Genomic DNA, 20,381 nt, shown 5'->3' on the forward strand with positions numbered 1-20,381 from the left:
AGAAGAGGCCTGGGGTATGCTCTTTGATGTACGGAATTGGTGAAGGGAAACAGGGGACTGGTGAATTCGCCTGCAGCTTTTATGAGTCACTTAAAATCACTGGTTATCATCAGAGGTGAAAATCAGAAAGACAATAGCCAGAATAACTAAGGTGTTTTCCTACATGTATAAAAGCCTTGCTTCTTTCCTTTGTGATTGTCGAATTGTGCCAGAGGAATTAAACTGCTGTTCGTCCCCCAGGCTGTCTCCTTTTCTTTGGTGCTTTCCGGGGTTCCAGGTCTCCCTCTGGAGAGACCACCCACACATAGGAATACAATTGTATGCTTTTATTTATTTAGTTTTTGTGGTGCTGAGGGCTGAACCTAGTACTCATGAACTTGCTGCATGCTGGGCAAGCGCTTTACCACTGAGCCCCATCCCCAGCCTGAATTCATATTTTTTATAAGCAATATTTTGCTCAGTCTTGTCTCAATTTTCAGTTAGTCTCATCATAGTTTTATAATTTTCTCCCCAAAATTCCTTCACAAGGAGATTTATACAGAGTGGGAACTGGCTTGTCATTTCTACCAAGTTGGTAGACTAATAATGATGAAGACATTCACAGTGACAGAGACAAATTTCTTGTAAGCATCTGCTAAACTTTCAATATGTACTACTTTATTTTATCTTCACATTAACCATTTAAAATAGAAACAATTATCACTATGAACTAGATAAGAAAACTGATTTCTTTTTTTTAAATTTTTTTATTGGTTCATTTTAGGTATACAACAAAATTACATTTCTCATTGGGAATTGTACCTTTACATGATGCATCTTGGTTCTTATTTTTTCCCCATTCCTAGGCCTCCCTTCACCCCCTCCACCCTTCCCTATTTACAAAGACTTTATTTCCATTTTTTCCATTTCTCAACATTTTTCCTTTCCCTTCTTTCCTTTCCCCTGCCCCTCCCACTACCCCTACCCCTTTGGACCTTTTCTTCCTATTTTGCATTATCAATTATTCATTCTAATCATTGGTACATTTTAGATATACAATATAATGACATTCATCATTGGAAATTTGCACCTTTACATAATCTCTCTTGGTTCTTATTTTTCACCCTTGCCCAGCCCTCCCTTCAACCCCTCCATTCTTCCCTATTTACAAAGATTTTGTTCCTATTTTTCCATTTTCTCATATTAATTCCATACCCTGCTTTCCTTTCCTCTACCCCTCCAACTTCCTTCCCCTTTGCCCCTTTTCTTCCTATTTCACATTACCTATTATACATTTAGTCCTTATTTACACTTTCAGTTTCTCACACCAAAGAAACTATTCAATATTTATAAATGTGTGTCCTATTTATTTCACTTAAGAGTATTGCCTCAATGTGCATCCATTTAGCTATAAATGTCTCTAATTTCTAATGTTTTATGGCTGAGTAGTACTCCATTTTACAAAAAAAAAAAAACAACACGTTTTCTTTATCCAGTCGCCAGTTAATGGACATTTGGGCTGTTTCCAAGTTTTAGCTATCACAAACTGGGCTGCTATGAACATGGGTGCACATATATCACTGTGGTATGATTCTTTTAATTCTTTGGGGAAAATGCCCAGCAGTGGAATAGCGGGGTCAAATAGGACTTCCAGTCCTAGTTCTTTGAGGTATCTCCATACTGACTTCCACAGTGGTTGTACCAGTCTAAACTCCAAACAGCAGTGGAGCAGGGTTCCTCTTTCCCCACAGCCCCATCAGCATTTATTATTGGTTGATTTCATGATAGAAGCCATTCTTTCTGATGTGAGGTGAAATCTCAGCATTGTTTTCATTTGCATCTCTCGAATGACCAGTGATGTTGAACATTTTTTCATGTATTTATTTGCTATTTCTACTTCCTTGTCTGAGAAATGTCTGTTCATTTCAGATGCCCATTTTCAGATTGGGTTTTTAAATTTGGGAGGTCTGAGGTTTTTAAGTTCTTTATAGATTCGAGATAGTAGACCTTTGTCTTTGGAAAAGCAGGTGAGGATTTTTTCCCACATTGTGGGTTGCCTCTTCATATTGCTAGTGGTTTCTCTTGCTGTGCAGAAGCTTTTTAATAAGAAGAGATCCCATTTGTTGATTGTTTGTGCTAGTTCACGGGCAACTGAGGTTTTGTTCATAAAATCTTTTCCTACACCGATGTCTTCAAGAGTTCTACCTAACCTCTGTTCCAACTGGTTCAGAGTTTCTATTTTAATATTTAGATCTTTAATACATTTCAATTTGAGTTTAGTGCATGGCAAGAGATATAGGTCTAGTTTTAATCTTTGGCAAGTTGAAGCCCAATTTTTCCAGCACCATTTATTAAAGAGGCTATCTTTCCTCCAGTGAGGGTGTTTGGCTCCTTTATCGAAGATAGGATGGCTGAGTGTGTCTGGAGTTGTTTCTGCATCTTCTAATCTGTTCCACTGGTCCTCAGGTCTGTTTCTTTGCCAGTACCATGCTGTTTTTATCACAGTAGCTTTATAGTATAGCTGCAGCTTGGGGATGGTGATACCCCCTGCCATGTCTCTGTTACCTAGTATTGCTTTTGCTATTCTGGGTCTCTTGTTCCAAATGAATTTCTGGATTGTTTTCTCAAGGTCCATGAAGTATGCTGCTGGGATTTCAATTGGAATTGCATTAAATCTATACAGCAGGTTTGGAACTATGGCCATTTTCACTATATTAATCCATCCTACCCAGGAGCAGGGGATGTCTGTCCATTTTCTGATATGTTCAATCTCTCTTTTCAGAGTGCTATAGTTTTCAGAGAAGAGGTCTTCATTTTCTTTCGTTAGGTTGATTCCTAGGTATTTCAGTTTTTTGGATGCTATTCTGAAAGGAATTGTTTGTCCTATTTCTCTCTCAGTGAGTCTCTCATTGGTGTAGAGGAAAGCTATTGATTTTTGTGTGTTGACCTTGTAACCAGCTACTTGACTGAATTTGGTTATTAAGTCTAGAAGACTTTTGGTGGAGTTCTTAGGGTCTTCTATATACAGTATCATGTCATCTGCAAAGAATGACAATTTGACTTCTTCATTTCCTATCTTTATTCCTTTTATTTCTTTCTCTTGTCTAATTTCCAAGGCTAATGTTTTCAAAACTATATTGAACAAGAGTGGTTACAGTGGACATCTTTGTCTTGTTCCTAATTTTAGTGTGAAGGATTTCAGTTTTTGACCATTTAGTATGATATTGGCTGTTGGTTTTTCATAGATGACTTTTATCAGATTGAGGAAGAGACCATCTATTCTAATTTTCTGTAGGATTTTTATCATAAATGCATGTTGGATATTGTCAAATGCTTTTTCTGTGTCTATGGAGATAATCATATGGTTTTTGTCCTTGGCTCTGTTGATATAGTGTATTACATTGATTTGCGTATGTTGAACCATCCCTGCATCCCTGGGATGCATCCCACTTGATCAGGGTGTATGATCTTCTGGATGATCTTCTGCATTCTATTTGCCAGTATCTTATGAAGGATTTTTGTATCTCTGTTTATTAGTGAGGTTGGCCTATAGTTCTCCTTTTTGGTTGGGTCTTTCTCTGCTTTGAGGATCAAGGTGATGCTTGCTTCCAGGAATGAATTTGGGAGTATTGCTTCCCTTTCAATTTCATTGAAGAGTTTAAACAGTAGTGGCAGAAGTTCCTCTCTAAATGTCTTGTAGAATTCAGGGGTGAAGCCATAAGGACCCGGGCTTTTCTTAGTTGATAAGTTTTTTAATACATTTTCAATTTCATTGGTTGATATTGGGTTGTTTAGAATTTTTAGGTCCTCTTCATTCAACTTTGGTAATTCGTATGTATCTAGGAATCTGTCCATTTCTTCTGTTTTCCATCTTATTGCCATATAGGTTCTGGAAGTGGGTATTGATGATCCCCTGGATTTCTGCTGAGTCTGTTGTAATTTCACCCTTTTCATTCCTAATTGCATGGATTTGGGCCTTTTCTTTCCATTTTCTGATAAGTTTGGCTAAGGGTTTGTCAATTTTGTTGATTCTTTTGAAGAACCAACTCTTGGCTTCATTGATTTTTTTGTATCATTCTCTTAGTCTCCATTGCATTGATTTCTCCTCTGATCTTTATAATTTCCTCCCTTGTATGAGATTTGGGGTTCTCCTGCTCTTCTTTTTCTAGAAGCTTGAGGTTCAGCATCAGGTTGTTTAATTGGGCTCCTTCTGTTTTCCTAATATGCATATTCACTGCTCTGAATTTCCCTCATAAGACTGCTTTCATTGTGTCCCATAGATTCCAATATGTTGTATTGTCGTCATTTAATTGAAGGAACTGTCTGATTTCTTCTTTAATTTCCTCTGTGAACCATTGGTTATTCAGAAGTGTGTTGTTCAATTTCCACGTGTTTATGAAATTTTTTGAGTTTCTTTTGCTATGGATCTCCAATTTCATCGCACTATGGTCTGATAATATACAGGGGATAACTTCAATTCCTTTGCACTTACTTAAACATGTTCTATGTGTGAGTATGTGGTCTATTTTGGAGAATGACCCATGTGCAGCTGAGAAGAATGTATACTCTGATTTTGTGAGGTGGAAGACTCTGTAAACATCTGTTAAGTTCATTTGTGCAAGAGTTCGATTGAGTTCTAGTATTTCATTACTTATTTTTTGTCTAGTTGATCTATCTATTTGTGGCAGTGGGGTGTTGAGGTCCCCCACTACAATTTTATTAGTGCATATATGACTTTTCATGTCCGTTAGTATTTGTTTTATATAGTTGGGTGCACTAGAGTTTGGTGCATAGATATTTATGATTGTCATCTCTTCCTCTTGGATTCTTCCCTTTACAAGGATGTAGCATCCTTCTTCATCTCTCTTAATCAGTGTTGGTTTGAAATCCACTTGATCTGCAAAGAGGATAGCTACTCCTGCTTTTTTTTGGGTTCCTGTCTCATGGAGTATTGTTTTCCACCCTTTAACTTTCAGTCTATGAGTTTCCTTTAGAATTAAGTGTGTTTCTCATGTGCAGAATATTGTTGGATTTTGCTTCTTGACCCATTCTGCTAGTCTGTTTCTTTTGATTGGTGAATTGAGACCATTAAAGTTTATGGTTATAACTGAAACGTGTTGACTTATCATTGCCATGACTTTTTCTTTTTGTTGGGTTCTCCCCCTTTACATTTAATTTCTTGTCCTGCCAGATGGGTTCATTCTGCTTTGTTTCCTGAGGTTGTGATCCTCAATGTCTGTTCCTAGGATATTGTATAAAATTCTTTGGAGTGCTGGCTTGGTATTCACGAAGTTCCTAAGGTGCTCTTTGTCATGAAAGTATCATATTTCTCCATCAATTTTGAAAGATAGTTTTGCAGTGTATATCAATCTGGGTTGGAGGCTGTTTTCCTTTAGGGCTTGAAATACATCACTCCAAGCTCTTCTTGCCTTGAGGCTTTGCATTGAGAAGTCTGCTGTGATTCTGATGGGCTTCCCTTTGTATGTGATTTGTTTCTTTTCTCTCACTGCTTGTAGAATTTTGTTCTTCTGTTGGATTTCTGGAATCCTAACTATTATATGCGTATGTGTAGATTTTTTTTTTTTTTTTATTAAGGCTAGCTGGAGTCCTATATGCCTCACTTATCTGTATATCAAGCTCTTTTCCCCTGTTTGGGAAGTTTTCTGTCATCACTTCTGTGAACAGTTTTTTTTATGTCATCTGCACTCTCTCCTCTTTCTTCATTGACTCCAATCAGTCTTATGTTATTCTTCTTTGCATCGTCTAGCAGCTGCTGGATTGATTTCTCATGTTCCCTTACAATTTTAAAGCAATTTTTCTTTTCCCCCTCACTAACTGCAATCTTATCTTCTATGTGTGAAATTCTATCCTCACATTGGTTCATTCTGCTGTGCAGACTTTCAATGGAGTTTTTAATCTCCTGGAAATCTGTTTGTATCTGTTTTATGGATTCCATTTGTTTCCTATGTTGGGATTCCATCACGTTCCTTAGCTCCTCTCTAGATTTATTAATCATGTCTTGCACTAGGAGCACAATTTCTCTTGCTATCTGAGAAATTATTTCTGATTTCATTTTTTCCATATCCCCTTTTGTTGCCAGTTCAATGGGTCCAAGTGGTTGAGTATCAGAGTGTTCCATCTCATTTCCCTTTGGGGTTGCTGCAGATGATCTGGAAGTCTGGTTTTGAGACTTATTTACATGTTTTCTCATTTTGACTGGGGGGACGGGGGGGGTGCTGTTGGCATCTGTGCAGCTCACCTCCTTTGGGCTGAGAGAGGTGGGCCAGGGGCCAGGAGTGGTGGTAGGGATGGCGTCCCAGAAACCCCTCCCTCTGGACCAGGAGCTGTGGGACAGCAGCTCAGAAACCCCTACCTCTGGGCCAGGAGCGGTGGGACAGATGGAAGCCCAAAAGCGCTTTCCTCTGAGCTGGGAGCGGCAGGAGGGATGGTGGCCAGGCAGCCCCTTCCTCTGGATCAGGAGCAGTGGGACAGCAGCTCAGAAGCCCCTACCTCTGGGCAGGAATTCTTTAAATGCTAAGAACTTGATTAGCTCTAGTACAGTGGTCTGGTGGTCCGGTTTCCTCTGCATCTTTGTAGTGTGGAACCAGGTGGATATAGAGAGAAGAGACCAAAGGAGCAGGGCTGGGGATCCAGTGGATTGCTGCCAGGACACAGGCTGCTTGGGTGTTTTTAGCATGACTCAAGAAAATTGATTTCAATGGGCTAATACAATTTGCCAAAATTCACATAAGCATGAGGAGAATGGAAATATAATCAGTTAGGATTCTAGATCCCAAGTTTTAATAATTATACTCTGTATATCCTTTCTGGTAAAATAAAGGTTTAATTGCAAAATAATCAGAATAACATTGCCACAAAACATAGAATCTTAAAATTGAAGGGGAATTGACAAACTTCTAATGGAATATCTAATTAAATTTCTGTATAATCTCAACAAGGTTGTTAGTCAACCCTTTGATACTGATGAGCTCTCATTGGCTTAAAGGGGACTATTGTGTGAAGACAGTCATATAGAGTGTTTGAAAGCTGTTTCTCATAAGATACTTTTTGGTTTCTGTATTATGATGTTGTACTTTTATACTTTCTTACACTTTTAAAATTTATATATTTTTTTAGGTGGGGCAGAGATAAGATTTATTAATGAACTTGTTAGAGGGGAGGGATAGCACAATGGAAGCCTTCAGGAGTGCAAGGGCCGCCACTTGTCCAGGGGGCCTCAGTTTGGGATGTATTTCACCCCACAGCCATCAGGGATGAGGCACTTCTCAGCCACCATGTCTTCAAATTCCTCTGCATTGAACTTGGTGAAGCCCCACCTCTTGGAGATGTGAATCTTCTGGTGGCCAGGGAACTTGAACTTGGCCCTGTGTAAGGCCTCGATCACATGTTCCTTGTTCTGCAGCTTGGTGCGGATGGACATGATGACCTGTCCAATGTGAACCCTTGCCACTGTGCACTGGGGCTTCCCAAAGGCACTTCGCATGCCTGTCTGGAGCCTGGATTAGGGATGGCAGGAGGTCAGACAATGAACATCTGCCTGGAATCAGTGTCTCCAAGGTTCCTTGGAGCAGCCCATACAAGCAACAGGCCACTTACACTACCAAGGAGATTGCTGTTCACAGCCACTGCACACTGGGCACCCACCAGCAGAGGAACCCAGTCAGCTTAATTGACTGCAGCTTTCTTACATTTTTTAAACACTTACTGACTGTATCAGATATACCAACTAGATATTCGTATATGCATTGCTTTAAACATCACCCTATTTATATGAAGTATATTTTTATCATTTCCTGAAAAAGGCCAAGACCCATTGAAAGATATGCCCAAGATGATACAATAAAGAAATAGCAAGTTTGGCTAGTGCCTATTCTCTTCTCATACCAAATTCACTTTACCCTCAAAAAATAGTACAAATTTTTTTTCTATATAATATATGTAACTGTCTCATTCACTTTTTACTTCTGTTTATTATGCTTAAAGTTATGAATTCTAAGAATTCAAATATTTCCCTTGCTCTGCACACATTATTTTGTGTGTTGCTTTATATTTGCACATAACTTAAAGCCTTTACTCTTAGAAGTAAATAAATCCATTCAAATAATCTATCTAATCCAATTGGTTTTCTTCTTACTTTCAGAACTAAAATATATCCAGAGAATAACTAGGATAAGATGTACACAAAATAAAGACTAAATATATACTTAGTTTTAATTAGAAGGAAGACAATGAACATATCAAATGAATTATTGTGAATATTGTCAATACAATTTTTAGTAAAAATTATTTTAATTTACTGATTCATATCAAAGTAACTATCTTGCTCTGGAAATTCATTTGATAATATTATGATATTATCATTTTCCAGTAATCCATATATCTTATGCATATAAAATTATAACTCAATAAAAATAACATGCACCATTCTTTAAGTTTAACTTATATGAATGCCCATATTTATAATTATTTTATAATTCTTTTTTGTGTGTGTGTATTTTATAATTCTTTATTATGAATTTACTTAGATAATATGATTATATTTGTGCACTGTTGTCTTAATCAAATTCTTACTTCAGAATACAGAAATGCAATTTCATGTCTGATTTTCAGATATTATATATTAAATATTTTGAAATCCTTTGTTTACTATCTGCAGGAATAGATCTCATTCAAAAATATTTAACAACTGATTCAGCTTCTTTATTAAGTTCAACAAATTGGAAATAATTGTTAGATTCAAGCAATTTAATTAGAAGAACAACATCTAAGATTTTTTTGTCAGCTTGCCAAAAGGAGAATTTTAGTAAGTGATACATTACAGCATAAAAAACCTCCTTAGACAGGACATTTAATGATGATAAATAAAGAACTTGTGCAAACCCAAGCAATTAATCCTCCAGAATCATTCCACTGAAATCACTAATAAAGCTTCAGGAAATGCAAATACTTGCATAAATTATTCCTCTGTGAATGCACATCATGGGATTACCACATTTTTTGTCCTAACCTTGTCAACAGTTAGGTTCATTAGCAATTGTACTCTTTAAGACTTTATTTAAATGTAAATTTGTATTGAAAAGAGATTTTTGACATAAAATCATATTATGTATAATAAGAAACAGATATATAGTTATTTTATGTTTAACTTTCATTTTCACCTTGTATGGTCTAATGAGAGCATGAGAGCATAAGGCTTTTCTAATATTTTCATGGGTTTTTCCTTTGGTGAACAGCTAGAACATCATCTTCATAAAATATTTAATTTATTTATATACAACAATAGGGCTGGGGATTTAGTTCAGTGATTTCACTGCCTGTCTTGCAAGCGCAAGGACCAGAGTTCGATCCCCGGCACCAAAAAAAAAAAGAAAGAAAAAAAAAGACCCTGTCCCCTATATATAACAATAGTTGAATATTCTATTCAAAGTTTAAAAAAATAAGGATGATGCATGCAGAATATGAATGTTATATGATTACTTTATATTAGTAAATTAAATCTCTTTAAAGTGGCACCATATACTCCCAGCTGACCCTCACATTTATCAATTAACTATACTTTGAATGTTGTCTTCCAGTGAGGAAACTGTTAGAAATGGGAAAAAGAAAATGTACTACTGGATATTATGACAGTGACTTATTTTTTTGTATGAAATCCAAAGTTAACAAAGCATATAAAACTACAGCGTAAATTGTTAAAGTATAAGTATATTTTGTTCCCATTAAAAGGCTGATCTTTAGTGGAAGCATAGTGACCTAGTCATAAGTAGGCTTTTAGTAAATATCTTGAAATAAATAATATTCTAAAATGTAAGATGATATAAAATTTTACTTCATGTGAGTCCTCAGTTAAGAGGATTCATTGTCTATCAAGCAAAATTAAATGATGAACAAACCATTCTGAGTATTATATAAATAAAATAAACTCCTCTACTATTCAGGCAATGAAAACTGGTCATCAATAGAGGAAAAAAAAACAAAAACGAGCACAATCTGACAATTTCCAGAGTTTAAGGAATAAAACATTGTGATTGAATAATATTCTACCCAACAGAGCTATTATTCAGACAAATTTACAGAAAATATACCACATGTTGTCTCTCTTTAGAGTTAAAAAAAGAGAAACAGCAGCTATCTTTGTGTTTTTGGTGATGTGGTTATGAAAATAAATGTTTCTTTAAAGTAAATTATAGTGATAGTGATTATTAGGAAATTTGCATTCTTTTTTTTAATCCAGCACAAAATAGAGAATGAGTGAAAAAATAAACAGTAATAATGGTGCTTTAATTTCTGTTTTGTATGCCCAGTGAGAACATGAATCCTCTATCACCGAATTGCCCTTAGACTAACTTTTCCGGCACAATTCTTGGTGTATAATAAAAACTTGTTTAGTGTATGTCTCTGATATGGAGGATGAGGAGTAAATACAGCTTCTTTCTTCAGACTGGCGATTCTGGAAATGTAAAAATGAATATGCATGCCTACTTAAAGTAAAGACCGGGAGATCAAAAACTTCTTTGTATCTGAAAGCCTAATTTTAAGAATGTTGGAAATTGGACTCAGAAGAAAAAGTGCATGAGGTGGTATGATTAAAGAACTGGCCAAAGTGCTTGGTAGACAGTCAGCAGTCAGTATGTTCATGGTTTTCTCGTATTGAGGAGAAAGTTAAAGATCCAACTGCAGAAAACTGAAATTTCTGAAATATATCATGGTTCAGATGGCAGAGATCCAAGAAAGAAGAACCGCATACAAACCTGTGAGTTATTTGAAGGCTAGAACTGGGGACTATGCTGCCTGGGGCCTCATGATGGCTTGATAAGGAATGACTGTCTCCCACTCATGCCTGTGTACCTCAGTACACCTGGTTTGAAATAGGCAGGAATTATGCCACCTGTGATCTCCAGAACCTAAAATCTAAGGCATCACATATTTTTTGCAACTACTCTATTTCATTTTAAGTTTAGGGAGTGGGTGCTAGGAGTGCAATATAGTCACTTATAGAACTAACTGTTTCCATTCTTATAATCACCTTGTATGGATAGTGTTAGACATTATTGAATTTCATCTATATATTTTATAGTCTAAAGACATACACGAACTGTAAAATATCTACAAAATTATAATGCCTATTTTACATTTTTGTTTGGATCCCATAAATATGATAAAACAAAAACAAAACATAAAAGTATCAGTGCTTCCATTTTTATAGGGAAAAGGCTTTAAAATATTTGTGGAAATACAACACTGTATTTTACCTAGATAATATTTATTTAGTTAGTTTTCTCTTCTTTCTCTTATAAATTGTCTCTCTTTGTATCTTTCTTCCTTTTCTCTCATCCTTTCTTTCCTTCTGATTAATATAAAATAATTTCCACAATCACTCCATATTCATTTTCTAATAAAAATTGAAGTTAAAAGAAGATTTCCAATAGCACTAAAAACGTATGTCACTTTCATATGCAGATACTCACTCAACCTAAAGGTCTCGGTATTTAAAAATAATCAAACCACAATAACAATGTTGAAAGTTAAAAAATTAGAAAACACTTCCCATTTTTAATTAAAATTATTAACAGAACATGCTTGGTAACTTGTATTAGAATTTTAGAGATAAGCGATCTTCATTATTCAAACATCTAAACTGAATTTAGAAATTGGAAACAATATTTTTCTCATATCCTCAACACACATCACTAATATCAATGTACATATTACCAACCACTAACACAACAACACACTATAAGATAATCAATGTAAAGATGAGAACTGCCAAAATATCAGCAAACCAAAATTTTATAACTGATGTTTTATAAAAATGCACATATGCATTTGATCAGACCTGAAAATTTTTATGTTTTTATATACATTCATCAGTTTTACTAAACACCCTTGGGTATTGAAAAGTTTTATTTTTAGTCATTCAGTTAACTTAATATCAAATTCTAGAAGACTACAGGTACTTTCATTTACTGCACATTTATTGACAACCTTTCATTTATAAGGTGCTGTCTCATATGCCTAGGAACAAGAAAATGTCTCAGTCAGGCCGCTATTAACACTTTAGACCAGATGGTTTTGGATGTGTGCAGTAGTCAGGATTCTTCGAAGATATATAATCAATCATACATTGTTTATTCCTTTGTCTATCTGTGTGTTACAGTGATACCTCATTGTCAAGCTCATTTCACTCCAAATTCCTGTTTGAACACCAAAAAGTTCAAGAATTGAATATATTTTTCCCAGAAGAAATGGTGGAAAACCAAATAATTGGTTCAGAGGCCTGCAATTTACATTTATACATTCATTTTCCAGGACTTTAACAAATTTCACAATGATTTCTATCTTTAACTCTATCGTGGTTCTTACAGTTTTCCTCTTAGCTTTACTGCTGATATCACTGTCTTTGGAGATGTGGTTACAATATTTTACCCAAATAAAAGGCAAAATATGAAAAACATTATGATGATTGTTTTAGCACACTAACACAAGCACAGTACATGCCTGAGTGACATGGGAGCTGAGACTGAAGCATTATGCCACCTTTGCATGCCCAAGGAGAGGTAATGCATGACTCACTCGACCCCTATAGGTGTTTTTCAAGTTGGATTTTTGTTTTAACTATCAAGCAGGTATGAACATGGGGCAAATTTTGTTGTTGTTGTTGTAACTTTGATGCTTGAAGAGAGGAAAATTTGAACTTGGAGCCCTTTGACAATCGAGGTATCACGATATAAAAGGGGATTGTGTGTTTGTGCAGGCTAAGTCTTAGGAGATGGGGAGTGAACCAGGAAACTCAAGACTCAGCAAAATTTGAAGTCTAAGGTAAACCTGAAAAAGTCAGTGTCCCAGTTCGAAGGCAATCAGGCAGGAAGAATTCTCTCTAGGTAGGGGGAGTGTCAATCATTTTGTCCTGTTTATGCATTCAAATGAATGGACCACGTCCACCCACATTAACAAGGGGAATCAATTTTATTCATTGCACTAATTCAAATGTTAATCTCACCCCACTATCTTCAAAGAAATATCTAAAATAATGTTTGCTCACATATCTGAACCCAGTTAAGTTCACACATACAATTAATTGTCCATTGCATGGTGGAATGTAGTTATGTGCATTAGAGGGTGTTTAAAAGTATTTATAAGCTCTAAATATTACATACCATTAGTGCTTCTATTCCCCAGCTGTGAAAACAAGAAAAATATTTCAAGACATTGACAATTTCCCTTGGCTGATGAAATCATTTCTGCTTGATAATTGCTGTCATACATTATGATCTTTAATCTTCACAATATATTTTGTGGAGATATATTATTATTGTCATTCCATAAATGGGAAAGAGATGGTTAGAATTATTAGGTAGTGTACCTAATATCACAAAACTGATACAGTTACAGAGATAAAATTTAAATTCATGTCTGTTAACTCCAAATCACACTCTGTTTTCAGTACATCATGCTGACAAATTGGCAGTTGAAAATTGGATTGGGAGCTCAGGGGACAAGTCTGGGCAAGAAATACAGATTTGTGACTCAAACAGACAGTGGAGGCTATCACTTCACATGAAATTTACTTAGGAGAAGCAATGAAAGGGAAAGAATACTTTGAGGAAAAATACGAAAACTTGGCATTCCCCAGGAATTAGGTAACTCATGTAAAGCCACCAAATTGAACTACATGTATGGGTCACTGAATGGGTCATTGATTTTCTGGTGATCAACACAATGTTTCCTTTGTTTTTCTTTCATAAATTTGAAATATTCATAATAAAATCTATTGCATTCAGCTGGGTGCTGTACTATATATCTGTAACCCCAATTACTTGCGAGGTTAATGTAGAAAGACTGTTGACTGAGACCAGCCTGGGTGTCCAAATGAAACCCTGTCTCAAAATTAAATAAATAAATACAGGTCTCCAGCTTACAAACATTCAAGTTGTAAACTTTTACAGTCATCAACATCTCCCATTATGAATATTCATAGATTCAAACAGATAGTGGAAATAGATCATGTGTTTGCCCACCTTGTCCCAGTTGTGCTGTTGTGTGCTTACTCTACAATGTGATAGTGTATAGCAGTACAGTGCTCACTCAGAGCTCGGGATGTCCAGAAGTGTGTCAGAGGTGTATAAGACTCACTTTGTCAGACTTACCAATGAATCTGACTTAGAAATGTTCTCTTGGAATGGAAATTATTCATAAGTGGGGAACTTATTGTGAAGAAACAGGGCTAGGGATGTAGCTTGGTGGTAGAATACCACTGGGTAGATCTCCAACATTGTTAACAACTGCAAAGATTGCTTTAGAAGGTTCCTGTGTTTGTGTATTTTATAATCTACTAACATTTGAACAAAATTTAATATATTTGCTAGAGAGAATATTGCCTAACAAAAATAGAGCCAGGAAGAGAAACAAATAAAATAAGTGAATTTTATTTATTTATTTTTTTGGTACCAGGGATCGAACTCTGGTCCTTGCGCTTGCGAGGCAGGCAGCAGAACCACTGAGCTAAATCCCCGACAAAATAAGTAAATTTTAGAAGTATACAGAATATTTTGTTGTAAGAAAAGAAAAGCATTGAAAAGCTATCCCTATCTAAACAGAAGCATGTTAAACTGATGGGTTAATATGAATCATTAATCCACAAAATTAGGTAGGATAAATAAAAGTTTAGCTGTCCATAGTGTTGCTCATAATCTGAGATATGGTATGGTATTCATTTATCTTGTCTCCTGGTTTCCATTTCTGTGTTTGCATACTTTCCTCCCATACTGAACAGAATTGATCTGTGCAAGAAACAAGATATTTCAGAGTGTTTAAGAGCATTTCTAGGGCTAGGTCATTAAAGTCATTGTGACCACTAAAATGGCTTCTGTTGGATGCTTCGCTGTTGGGAAAACTAACTGGCCTAAGGATAGTCAAAATATTGATGAAATAAAGTTTCTTGCCAACAACTTACATTTACCTACCAAGCAAGTAAATGAAGCATGCACATTAGCTCAAGGAAGCAGATGTACATATCAAGTGTAGCAGCTTAGAATGCTTCATGTGACTAAAATCAATCCAATAGTTTGACTGATATCTCTTAAGAAACTTTGAGCTACAACTATAGAGCTTGAATATGGAAATTTTAATTCTTGTATCTGTGCCCCTGAGAAACTGTGAGATAGTAAATATTTGATATTCTTGGAAGGCACCAACTTCTTGGAACAATTTGTTAGGCAGCAATAGATAACTAATAATATTCATTTAAAGTTAGATCAGAGTGGTATAGGTTTCTAAAGTATTTAATTAGTCATATTTCATTTGGGCTGTCTTTGGCACATATAACCAACCCAAGATTGAAATAGAATGTTTCTGTAAGCGAGGTGGTTTTTAAGACAATTTTTCATTGAAGTTATCTATGATTCCACTAAAGCTCTAAAATATGAGTCCAAATATAAGATTAATATAAAATATTATAAATAAAGAGATACAATAAAACTTCCTTGTCTTTTTACATAATCCATTGTCATCTGGGAAAAAAATGCTTCCAAAAAGTCTGCAATTGGAACAATTTAAAATACATTTTATATGCTACTTAAAATGCTTTGAGCATTAAAATAAGTTCATACAAAATCAGAATTAATTCACAAAAGTTAACTAAGAGTCAGAGCATTATATAATATGTGTACTACAATCAATTGAACTTATTGATGCCTGATAAACGGTAGCCGGTAGATTATCCAAGAGTTTAAAAACCTGATTTAAATGTTCAAATTGATTTCCCAAAGAATGGCATTGATTTTATTGTCATTGATTTAACTTAACCCAGCCCAAATGTAACTGCTATAATATTTAAACTTACAAAATAAGCAGGTGAAAATTGCAAATTAAAGTACGTTGATTAATTGCTTTAGAAGTCTAGGATTTCCAAAATAGAAAATTGAAAGAAACCTAGCCAATTATACACTTAGACAATTCTAGAATTCAAATGATATGTTAACTTAATGTTACTTTGTATAAAGTTCTTAAGAGTATCAGTAACTTAAACTCTGAAACGTATTTATTTGGAAAAAGTGGGATCTTTTCTTACTAAAAAGCTTCTTCCCAGCAAGAGAAACCACCAAGAGTGTGAAGAGACAACCCACAATGTGGGAAAAAATTTTCACCAGCGGTCCCTCAGACAAAGGTCTACTATCTAGAATCTATAAAGCACTTAAAAGAATCAGACCTCCCAAATTTAAAGACTCAATCCAAAAATGGGCATCTGAAATGAACAGATATTTCTCAGGTAAAGAGGTAGAAAGAACAAATAAACATATGAAAAAATGTTTAACGTCACTGGTCATTCAAGAGATGCCAATGAAAACAACCCTGAGATTCCACCTAACTCCAGAAAGAATGGCTGCTATCATGAAGTCAACCAATAACAAATGCTAGTGGGGCTGTGGGGAAAGAGGAACCCTGCTGCACTACTGGTGGGAGTGTAGACTGGTGCAACCACTGTGGAAATCGGTATGGAGATACCTCAAAGAACTAGGATTGGAAGTCCCATTTGACCCAGCTATTCCCCTGCTGGGTATCTTCCCCAAAGAATTAAAAGAATCATACCACAGTGATACCAGCACAATTCGTGATAGCTAAAACTTGGAAACAACCCAATTTCCCATCAACTAGAGACAGATAAAGAAAATGTGTGTGTGTGTGTGTTTTTAATAAAATAGAGTATTACTCAGCCATAAATGATGAGAAACTAGAGAGATTTTTAGCTAAATGGATGCATACTGACAGAATAGTCTTAAGTGAAATAAATAGGACACAAATGTGTAAATACCGAATAGTTTCTCTGGTGTGAGAAACTGAAAGTGTAAATAAGGACTAAAAGGTATAATAGATAATGGGAAATTGGAACAAAAGGTGCAGAAGGGGAAGAGGGAGGGGTAGGGGAAAAGTAAGAAGAGAATGCAATTAATATGAGAAAAGGAAAAAATGGAAACAAAGTCTTTGTAGATAGGGAAGGGTGGAGGGGTTGAAGGGAGGGCAGGGGAATGGCGAAAAAATAAGAACCAATATGGATTGTGTAAAGGTGCAAATTTCCAATGATGAATGTCATTATATTGTATACCTTAAATGTACCAATATAATTAATAAGAAAAATGTTTCAACAGTGGATGTCAATGGTGATTCATCTCTGGATTTTTACTTCCAACTTTATCTTTATGTCATCTTTAGTACTATATAGACAAATCAATATAGGCATTTTAGGAAAATGTTAACTTCTGGTTTTAGTTTGTGTCAAGTATGTTTTCCTTGTAGAGCATCTGTTACAATTGATCTGACTGTCAACCCGAGTGGATAAAAAATGCATAGTAGATTAGTAAAGCTCACTTCTAGGTATGTCTGGATGGGCCATGGAGACAGAACTTTGGGTATATAACCCTTGTCACTTTCTTTTAGGTGCTGTTCCCCTGCTCTGCTTCCCAGTAGCCATGAATTGAGCAGCTTTGCTCTATGACTCCCTTCCACCATGATGTTTCTTCCTTGGGTCCAGCCAGTCATGGACTAATACCTTTGAAATTGTGAGCCAAATTAAACCTCTCCTCTTTTAAATTGTGTTGGGTACTGTGTTCCAGCAATTGGAAAGCTGACAAATACAGCATGTAAATATTTATTAAAATAATTCTAATAACATAGATAAGAAGACAAAATTACTTATAATCAAAATATAACATTTAAAACTTTGCAGCAAACTAAAGAAATGTTTCACTAACTAGAGCATTGGTTTTCCAAGTGTAGTTTCTGGACAAGCCGGACTAGTAGGAATCACCCAGGAATCTGTTACAAATGCAAGCTACCTTACACACTGAATCTGAAACTCTCAAGTAGAGCCTGGTGGTCTGTCTTTATATAACCCTTTATGTGATTCTGATGTGCACTAAAGACTGAGGAACAACTATAATATAGAGGAAATTGGACTGAAACACAATCAGAACCATGTATGTTTATTTGTGAAAACAAAACCTCTCACATTAGGAAATAAGTCGGAAGGGAATGTGGCTCAGGTACACCCACCACTCTTAATTTAAAGAGAGATCTTTTACTCAACCGGAATAAAAACAAAAACAGAGGGAGTACTTACTCTTTTACTATATAGATATTACTTTCTGAAGCAGCCAAAATTCTCCCTTCTTTTTGCTCCAAAGTGATGTTTCTTACTATAGGCACTTAAAGAACATTACTAGTACACAGCAGTATTTCGATGCATTATAGGCGGGAAATTGATGTCAATAATTCAGGAAGTAGCAAATTCTGATGCTATGGTAATTTTTGTTTGATTTGGGAAGATGGAAAATTAATAATGAACTACAGATGGCTCCTGTCTTAGGATTTGGTTTGGCTTTCATAATAGTGAGAGGAATCAGCAGAAACTACATTTTGAATATTGAATTTTGATCTTTTCCTACACTAGTGACATGCAGTACAATACTCTTTTGAGCAAGTTGCAGCTGCCAGTTAGCCCCATGATCGCGATGGGAAACAGTCTACAGTCTACTACGTTGCCAGCATTTTCTGTATACATACTCAATAAATTACATGAGATTGTCAACACTTCATTATAAAAATGGGTGTTAGATGGTTTTACCCAACTGTAAAATTTAATGTAGATGTTTTGAAGTAGACTGAGATGTATTAATGTATAAATGTATAAATGTAGGTGTATAAATGTAGATATTTAAGGTAGACAGCTAGGTTATTATGTTTGGTTGGTTAGGTGTATTATATGCATTTTCTACTTGTATTTTCAATTTTTGATGCATTTATTAGGATGTGACTCCACCATAAATCAAGGCACATCAGTACACTTAATCCCAGATGACTGTAGAAGAGTGGAAGCAAATTAATATTTTTCCAGGGAGGTGATTCACACAAGCTAAATAAAATATTCTTTTAAAAATGACAAAACTCTGTGCACATTAAAAATATTTAACAATAATAATCATATTTTACTTTTTCAACAATTAGGTGATATCAAGTGCAATACATTCCAATGGACATTTCATTTTCTGCTTAAAATCACTCACATTAATAATGTCCTCTCTAAATATCGTCTGTATTTCATATACTCTAAAATATGATCAATGTTCCTTCCTTGTTCTCCAATAGAGTTGCTCTCTTGCCATAACTCTCAACGCATTTTGTTGCTGCCATTTACTTCTATTTTCCTTCATCCCCCCCCCTCTTTTTTTTTGGTTATTTCATATGTATCTTCTTCTCCCTTGTTTTTCTGAAAGGAATTGGTATGATGTTTTTGTTTGTCATTGAAACCGTATTTGTATCTGAAACATTGTAGAAAATTAGAAATATGTTAAATATGCATGGAATTCATGGACATATGAATTAAATGAATTCATGTTTGACTATAAACTCTACAATCTCTGTCTCATTTTTCATTAGATTTTTCCGAAGTACCATTTTAACTGAAGCATGGTAGACACAAAACAAATGTTTGGTCAATTAATTCATTTGTTTATTGAGATTATTTTCCCAACCTGAAATTTCTTTTTAAATTGCAATTATTAAAAAATACTATTTATATTATGATTTTATATATTCAGGTATAATTTTTCTCCCTTTTAGGATTTTTCCTCCGTAATTATGAGCATAAAATATTCTACCACCTTTTTTTTTCTATCTCTAGCTAGAATTATTTTAGTTTGATTGTCAATTCCTACTTTTGGTTGAAGAAATTTTGCTCATTTGCAATTAGTTAATGAAATAATCAACCGAGTAGCTTCTTTTTATGTTACTGTGGGAGCAAACGAGTAAATTTTCTACATACCTATAGCCAGAACAATTAAAAAAGAAATAAAATGATAAAGAAAAATTTCATTGCATCTGTTTTATCTACCTGATATATTAATGGTATAGTAACTCTATAATATTTATATTTATCAATAGTAGCAACATAATAAATATTTTATATACCTTATATATGTGAAAGCTCACTGAGAAGTTTTACATTTCTCTCCATGTATAAGTCTTGAAGCATTCCAGATTAATTCTCAGAATAGTTTCTGACAATAAATACATGTATAAGAGAAATTATCATAATTTTTTTAGAAATTCCATAGATTATCTTATATCACTTTTTTTGCTTTAAAAGACATATAATTTGGCATATAATTCATTAGTCAGTTTTCCTATTCCTGGATCAAAATACCTGATACTCACAACTTAATGGTGGAAAGGCTTAATTTGGGTCATGGCTTTGGAGGATTGAGTCCATGGCTGGCTGCATGGAAGAAATATGGTGGAAGGATATGAAAGAGCAAAGATACTTTGTTCATGGAGGTCAGGAAGTAGAAAAGCAGAACAGTGCCAGGGAAGAAGGGGTGAGAAACCAG

At 35.1% G+C, this 20,381-nt stretch overlaps 1 protein-coding gene, 1 non-coding gene and 1 pseudogene across 14 annotated transcripts in view; all 3 read right to left on the bottom strand.

Annotated features, from left to right (window-relative positions):
• The window catches only part of Mgat4c (MGAT4 family member C), a 732,252-nt gene that overhangs the window by 488,395 nt on the left and 223,476 nt on the right, over nt 1-20,381 (bottom strand). For 4 of the 13 annotated variants that reach the window (XM_087192569.1, XM_087192567.1, XM_087192563.1 and 1 more), the window contains one exon: nt 13,158-13,179. The exons of the other annotated variants lie outside the window; for them this stretch is intronic. The gene's annotated coding sequence lies outside the window, so the exon portion shown is untranslated. The remainder of the gene's footprint in view (nt 1-13,157; nt 13,180-20,381) is intronic. 13 annotated transcript variants of the gene reach the window in all.
• LOC147823552 (large ribosomal subunit protein uL16-like) lies at nt 4,873-7,629 on the bottom strand (annotated as a pseudogene).
• On the bottom strand, nt 7,545-7,679 carry LOC147823553 (small nucleolar RNA SNORA70). The gene has a single exon (XR_015443681.1). It is a non-coding gene; the product is annotated as a small nucleolar RNA SNORA70 (small nucleolar RNA).

This window comes from Heterocephalus glaber, unplaced genomic scaffold (genome assembly GCF_053883595.1).
Source record: "Heterocephalus glaber isolate CG9 unplaced genomic scaffold, H.glaber_assembly_v1.0 deba00001572, whole genome shotgun sequence".
NCBI classification, from domain to species: Eukaryota; Metazoa; Chordata; class Mammalia; order Rodentia; family Bathyergidae; genus Heterocephalus; species Heterocephalus glaber.